The sequence below is a fragment of the Python bivittatus genome, unplaced genomic scaffold (assembly GCF_059951505.1).
Source record: "Python bivittatus isolate LINGU-HERP-01145 unplaced genomic scaffold, Pbiv_v1 ctg000480_np1212, whole genome shotgun sequence".
Taxonomy (NCBI): Eukaryota; Metazoa; Chordata; class Lepidosauria; order Squamata; family Pythonidae; genus Python; species Python bivittatus.
Window position 1 is genome coordinate 70,950,746 of NW_028277075.1, and position 8,159 is coordinate 70,958,904.

General features: G+C 41.5%; 1 non-coding gene across 1 annotated transcript; it reads left to right on the plus strand.

Moving 5' to 3' along the window:
- The first annotated feature begins 7,375 nt into the window (after positions 1-7,375).
- Positions 7,376-7,458, plus strand: TRNAL-UAA (transfer RNA leucine (anticodon UAA)). The gene has a single exon. It is a non-coding gene; the product is annotated as a tRNA-Leu (tRNA).
- Positions 7,459-8,159: the final 701 nt, after the last annotated feature.

Genomic DNA, 8,159 nt, shown 5'->3' on the forward strand with positions numbered 1-8,159 from the left:
AGATCCATGCTTTTGTCACTGAAACAATATAGTTTTTACCTGTTTCAAGGTATTAATTCTTAATGAGAACTGTCTGGCAGTATCAAACAAGCATATTGACTCTTGTTCCTTTTTTGCCTGCCACTAGGGATAATATATCTAAAATGTTTTTGCCCAGTATCAGGTAAATACACACAGGCAGCTTCTGTGAACTTTTATTAAGAGTTCTGGAGGGCAGAAACTGGAGGGCAAAAACTTTTGGGGAGACAGAAAAGAAACAGCTTAGTATTTCTACTAACTTTCTCTACTGATACCTCTAAGTGCTGCCTTTCATCAAGATTCAGTGGAGCTAATTACACAAACGTTATCCAAGGCTAAGAGGAATTAGGAGTTTAACTGAGTATCATGAAAACAGCATTGGGTGATCCGGCCTGTTTAAAAATCAGTTATACAAACGGGAGGATTTTATTCACTAGTTTTGCCTAAGTACAGATAAGTTACCTCTAGCTTCTCTCTTAAAAAAGTAAGTTGGTACTGGAGAGGAATTCTCTGAGCTGAAACACTGCAACTGAAATTGTCTTTTTAAAGCTGTCCCTGATTCCAATCTGTAACATGAAAGATTTTAATCCATCCTCCTTTCAAAAAACCAGTACCCCAGGTGCCTTTCCTCATTGCTGCTCTACTTAGTTGTGGGTTGCTATGACTTGCGTGGGGGCAGCTGAAGTGTTGCCTGGTTGCAACATTTTTCTCCCTTGCCTTCAATAGTACCTCACACCCATCTCTCATAATCTTCTGCAGCAACTTGATTCCTCTGGGCTGGGCCAGCCTATCTTTAGACCTTTGCTTCGAGCACCAAGTACTGGAAGGTAGCAGCAAACTGTTGGTAAAGAAAGGTACACACCTAGTGGCTAGTCAGCTGCCATATGTAGTCTCAGAGTGTGGCACCACTTTGTTCTTTGCTTCAGGTGACAGAACATCTTGGGTTGATCCTGCTTCCAGGCCCTTCCACAAGTGGTATCACCTGCTAGAAGTCCACCCATTTCAAATCAAGGCTGCACATCAAGGGTGATCAACCAGTGATATAGGCATCTGGAGACTTGACACCTCAGAGAGAGAATGAGATGTCAATTCAGTCTGGATGTGGCTTAAGTGTCAGGTATATACTTCTACTTTCTGAGCATTGGCTACCTCTGTTGGCTGAAGTACGAAAGCTGGAGCAGTGACCCCATTACACTGGTAGCTGCATATTTGCAGGGCAGCTTAGTAACATTTTCCCAGAAAGATATGAAAGGTTCCATGTGAGTGAAATTTTTCTCACATCCCTTTTGAGAAAAATAATAAAACTTTTCAAGCCTCTGTAGCACATACTTCTCTAAATGGCACTTTACTGTAATCTGGGAATATATCCTGCTTTATCCATGAAACTATGGGAAGCACAGATTTTAAAAAATACAGATTTTGAAGATGGCACTTGTAGAATAGACTTTAGAAAGGCAGCACAAATTTTACATAGGAAAGCATTAGACTGCATTTACAATGTAAGAAAACAGTTTCTTCAAATTTCACGAGGAATACAAACAAGACCTAGTAGTGAAATCTCAGGATTCCAATAAAAACAGGACTCTTCTCCACACAATTGTATTTATGAGTCTGGGAGATTTTGTAATACCTGATTCTGCATACAAACTTGTCAAACTTGTAATGCTAACCGATATTACCAAATATTACTTTAAGTTGTTTACACAACCTGTTCTTCAGTTCTGAACATAAACCACATTTCTGACCACTTATACTGAACATTTAGAAAAACAAGAATCCCGAGTCAGCTGTTTTAGAGTCTACAATCACAACTTTCAACCATTCTTTGAAAATAGTGTCACTGACAGGTGGAAATGCTGGCAATACAATACCATCAGAATCGTGCAAATTCACAGAGTGTGTGAACAAGTTATTAGAGTCAGAAAAGGGATTTCCCCTGCTACACCCACTTCACTGCAAAGATCCATCAAGAAAACTCTGATTTTAATAATACAATTCCAAGAATTCCAATCCAATTCCAAGAATAATTCCAATTCCAGCAAATTATGTACTGTTGAAGGATGAAAGTATGCTTGACTTAATATATTTCAATATTTTGCTTGTGACAACAATTTTGGAAAAACCCAAACCTGGCTTTTCCCCCAGACTCTGAGTTAGGTGGGGGATGTGTCTGCCTGAATTTAACAGCTGGGGTATGTTGGTTCCCTGGTAATTACCATCTTTTATCTGTCTTATTGTACTGGGTTTTACTTCTACACTGCCAAGAGTACACTGTACACTGACCAGAGTCTTCATGAGTTGGGCACCTTTTAAGTTTGACAAACAAACAAATAAATAAATTGACACAGCTCACTTTGCTGCCATCTTGAGGACACATTTGAGAGCATGCCTAGATGTTCAAGTTAACCAAATGGTATGTAATGGTTCTCCTCCTGTTCTGGAGGCAGAAAAAGTCAGAGAGCAATCAGGTTCTGAGGCTCCCTGGTTTGACATGGCCAGGCTAGATCAGAATCTTAACTGCATACCGGAGTGAAGCCACTGTGGGCAGTTGACTGTCCTCCACTGTCAGTATGAGAAGGCAGTCCCTTTTATCCCCACTCTAGATAAAATTTGGTGCTTGTTTTTCCTGCCTTTCTCAAGGGAAACCCTGGAAAACAAAGGGACATCCGTCATGGGATCAGCAGTATTCGAAAGCGTGAGAAACCGCACTGGCAGAAAAATGACCTCAGCGACAAAAATGTTTGAAAAATCCTATAGTGAAAGATAAATTGAATCAAACTTGAACACTGCTTAGTTGTTCTTTTAATAAGAATGTTCCTGATTGTCTCTATCAGTACAAATGGCATTTTGGATCAATATATTAAACACTGATGATTAATGTTTATACAATATTCAATTATATAAGTATTTATAATTGTGAACTGCCAAGATATAACTTTTGTTTATTGTTTCTGTCTTTCACTTATTTTTGTAATTTTGGTAGATTTTTTAATGTGTCCCAATAATGTATTTATTTCATAAAAGGAAGCAATTAAAAAGAAAAAGAAACTACATGGACATGTCCAAAGAAGGTTTACTGCAGTAAAAGACATAACAAAAAGGAGGTATTCTTTGAACCGCTAAGAATGATCATAGCCCATTGTTTTAACCACTAGGTGCTTCCAGTATCTACAGGTTGTCCCCTGCTTAAGAACATCGAAGTTAAGGACAACTCATACTTATGAATGGGCTGCCTGTTACTAAAAATGGCGGACAGCGTTCTCCTTCCTGGAACCGATGAACCACTGAAGCCCTGCAATGTTTTCATGAACTGCTGAAGCTGCGAGTTTTTAATATACAGCCTGTTTTCAGCAGTTCACAAAAACATCCCATGGCTTCAGCGGTTCATCGGCTCCAGGAAGGAGAACATCATCTGCCATTTTTAGTAACAGGCAGACCATAAGTACAAGTTCCAACTTACATACAAATTCGAGTTAAAGACAGACTTAGGAATAGAACTCATTCTTAACCCGGGGACTGCCTGTATCTGCATATTACTCATATACTAAAAAAGTGTCCAAAGGATTAGCAATGTTAATCTGTTGCTGCCAAAGCAGCACACAGCCTTGTGGCATAAAATATTAGTTAGTCTCAAAGGTATCATGAAACTCAAGTTGTTGCTTTCAAACAAGGACTTACCAGGTGTTCTGGAGAAGTTCTTAAAAAGACTTCGTCAAGGTGAATTCTAGTTCAAACACTACTATTCATCCAGAATACTTCCTCGCCAGGGAAACTTAGCAGAATTCAACCTTTGCTGTTTTGAAAGAATGGCTACTGTGATTTTCCTTGGAACTTACCAACAAATGGAGATCAAGGCTGGCCTAGTCATATGAACACCCTTTCCCAAATGGGGTGAGAGTGCAATAAAATTTACACATGGCCCAGTGTCAGATCAAGGAAGAAAAACAGGTTATTTTCCAGAATAGGAGATGCAGTGTGAATAGGAATATAATAAAAAATAACAGGCTTCCAGGGAAGAAATGGTGAACTGAGCAGAGCCAACCAGCTCTTCATAATTTCTCTCCGGACAAGGAGAAGACTTGAGATTGCCCACAAGTGCTCCATACAGTTCCTCCTCACAAGGAGACCAAAAGACAGTGGTCTCCAGAGGGTTTAGAACTCTGAGAGGCGATGGAATAGGCATCTTGCTCAAACTGTGAATAGCACCTTTGAAAGGACACTGGGTTTATATACTTCCTTTTCTAATGACTTGCTTGTGAACTGCTTTTCAGCTATTAGGAACCTTTGGATCCACAAGTCTGAAAACACCAGGTGAGTTTCCTTCAATCCTTAGCAAAAGAAGTTTTAAATACAAGTTTAAGGACTTGGTTTTTTTCTGAAATAAATAGCAAAAGGGTGATTAAAACTTTGGTTTTAGAAAGTTACAAATGGACTAAGGGTCCAGATAAATTTGAAATAAGATTTTGGAATTAATTATAGAGAATCCTTCCTATGGAAAAATGTTTTTGTTTTGAATTCTTAAAAAAAAATTTTTTTTTAAATTGGACACTAGAGGGAACTAGAAGGAACTAAAGATTAAAATTAAAGGAAAAGAACACTCAAGTTCAATTTACTAATCCAGAATGAAGCAAAATATTTTAACATTGGACATATTGAAGGATATTTTCAAACAATGGACCCAGAAGTTAATTTTAAGAGAATCTGCCTCTATAGATAGACTGTGTTTAAAAGATTCTATGGAAGAGGAACAAGTATTACCTGACATGATTGGGACTGATTTGAAAGTGGATTTTAAAATGACAGGCTACAAGAATGACATGGGAAAAGAGGTTACACTGGACATACAAAAGAAACTAGCTGATGTTTTAACAGTTAAAAGGGATATATAAATAACAAACCAAGAGAGCGACCTGGATAATTTTCCTATATTGGATTTACAAAAGAGGTTTGGTGTGTGTGTGTGTGTGTGTGTGTGTGTAATTTGTATTAAAACTTTAAAAAAGAAGGGTCAAAACAAATACAAACTAATAAAGTAAGGAAGAAAAAGGAAAAAGAAAGATATCAAAGAGAAAGGAAAAAGTGCAAGGAAAAAAAAGCTAAAAAATAGAAAAAAGATGCAAAGAAGTGACTTCTGATATTCACAGCAGTTATAAGTACAATTACATTTATAAAGGAGGTTTGTTAAAGCTTTGAAGAATTTTGTGAGAAGTAACAAAGAAAAATGGAAAGGAATCAAGTTCTAGAACATCATTTGAAGGGACTAAAGATCAAGATTTTTAGAAGTAAAAGGAAGGAATATAAAATTGGTTTATTTGATCAAGGTTAAAATAGTTATGCTATCTCTGGTAACCCTTAATGGATTTTTGCTGAACTTAGGACTGAAATAGTGAGGTTTAATGGATTTGTTTATAAATAAGACATGGGATATGGAAAGAAGAGATCGTTTGTTGTATTTTAAGAGAAGGTGGTAAGTTACTAACATTGTTTATACTTGTGATGAAGGGGGAAATCACTTCTTTTTTTTTTCTTTACTACATTCTAATTTTTTCTTTTTTTTCTATTTTGTCTCCCTTTTTTTCTTTTCTGCACCTTTTTTTCTTTTCTTTTTTCTTTTAGTTCGTATTAGTTTTTATTGTTGTAAATTGTAAATAAATAAATAAATAAATAAATGAAATACCAGTGGCATCAGAGTACTGAAGACATGGGATGGGAGTAAGGTTAGGCCACTTCATGCCCTCAAGGGGGGACCCTGGAGTGCTCTGGCCGGGGGCTTTACTCCCCTTGCGCAGGGAGGAAAAGGTCCCAGGGTCCCCTGAGCTTTTTGCCCAGTCTGCTTAGAACAGCATTTCTCAACCTTGGCAGCTTTCAGAGGTGTGGACTTCAACTCCCAGAATTCCCCAGCCAGTCTACTGCTCTCCAGCAACTTCTGCCTTCTGTTCTGGTATGGTAGTCATTCTATCCCTCTGCAGCTTTAGCTTTGTTTAAGCTTTAAAGCTTGTTTAGCTTTAGCTTAAACAAAATTAGCAAACTTTGGGGAAATGCCAGAGTTAGCTTGTTTTCCCCACCTGGGAGATATTTATAGTTATTTTCTTGACGGGTATCCTAGAGCTACAGACTAGCCTGGGAAGTTCAAAAATCCAGAAGGCCATGGCAAACCACTTCAGGATTGCCACTAAGGGACCTTATCTATGTAGTTACCAAAAGTTGATCTGGACTTGAGGGCAACTGGTCCTTATACCTGAAATTAATTGCATGTTGTCATTCACAGAAGAAACAAAACAAGGTCTCTGGTGAAACTCACACCTATTACTTGCAAATTTGGGGGTTCTTTAGAAGTCTGTGCCAGAGTTATGAGCATTCTCTTTGCCTTTATTCTCTTAAAGGTGTAACTTCCTAGATGTAGCTGTTTACTGGGATGTAAAAACAGCACAGATATACCAAGCAGTTACTTTGGGCTTAGAACTGCAGTTACATCTGGAGCAAAGCAATTGTCAGCAAAAAAAAGTTTCCGGTGTATAGTTAAGAACGAGAATAAAAGAAATAAAAATACCTTTTTTCATCAGTGGAGCTCGACCCTAACTACATGTGCGTTTGTCGGAAATTAAAACCAACTCTACAGCCATGCAACCAGTCTGGGAGCTTCAGATCTACTGGAGTCATTCAAAGTAGGTGAAGCTCCCGGCCGCGGAAGCCGCACTCTCTGCTGCCAAGGTTTTCCGCAGGGTCGATCAGGGGGTGCAAGCAGAACGCCAGCTCCTCTCGGCCAAGACTACCGCGACGACCACCGGCAAGCGCACTTGACCTCGGCCGTCTCCAGATCCCTCTCGCAACTCTTCCCCTCATCCACGCAGACGCTCCGCTGTCAGAACAGATACGAGGGAAGAAGGATCAGGTCTAGGTGCCCTGAAGGGACCGGAATGAAACGCTTGTCCGGACTTGCGGGGCAAGGCGGGCTGCTCCTACTTCGGGAGGGAAGGGGCTGCAGGACCCGGGTTCCCTCTTTCCCGTCGGGAAGGAGGCCCCACTAACGCCCCGCCGCCCTCCAAGCTCGCGGCAACGCAAACCGCCGCCCCGAGAGGGCGTACGCCAGTTTCCCGAGCGAGGGGGAAGCCGCTCGGGAAGCGCTGAGCGTATTGGCTGGCGCTTCCAGCCTACGAAGAGGATAGGCTCCTCCGCTGCTGTTTTAGGCGGGGCGAGTCTAGGCGAAGCGAAAGCGGACGAGGCTACGGTGCGCGGGCTGGAGCGCCTCAGGCCGAGCTTGGGCTGAGGGAAGAGCGGCCGCTGGTGGATCGGCTTGGCGGGAAATGTTACTCGAATGTCATTTGTTCCCACGAGTTCCAGGTCCTTTTTCAGAGCTACCAGAATGGCCGAGTGGTTAAGGCGTTGGACTTAAGTTCCAATAGACGTGAGTCTGCGTGGGTTCGAACCCCACTTCTGGTAACGAGGAGCGTTTTTCTCCCCTGCCGCTGGTGGCGACTGGGTCTTTTGAAGGCGTTAGATACTCTCGAATCGGATCTGATAATGGCGAAGGCTCCTGGTTAGGTCTCAGGTATCCTTACCGCTAGCCGCGTTACCCGGGGTAAGCAGCATCGAAGTCCAAGGACCCGGAGGGCACTGAGTTATCCGATGCAGTTTGGTTTCTCCAGTATTCCTTCTCCGGCGGAGCTGCAACTCGAAATCCTTCCTTCCTTCCTTCTCCAAATTCCCTTAAATTGTGGAATTTCTCCTTTTTATAAATCAGCGTTAATGGCTGGTTCGGACTCCTTGTCCTTTGGGCGAGCGGCGTCTCTTTGCACGAGGAATTCGCGGTCTGGTTCCCAGGCGGTCAAGAGGGCTTTGATGTTAGGCTTTGACTGGATTGGGTGCAGTTCCAGCCTCGCCGCGGAGAAACCCCCAGTAACTCCCAAGGGGCTTATTTCTGAGCAGAGTAGGGTGCTTCCTGCCTTGTTATTCCTGCCCCGTATTCCAGCCTTCCCCAACACAATGCCCTCCACTACGACTGAGGATTATGGGAGCTATAAGCCAATCCAGGTGGAAAAGGTCAGGTTATTCCATGCCTTTTGTGAGACACTTTTTGAGCCTCTTCCTACACACTGATTGTGTGGAAAGGGCTGGCTCAGTGTCCGTGGCAGACAAGAAGT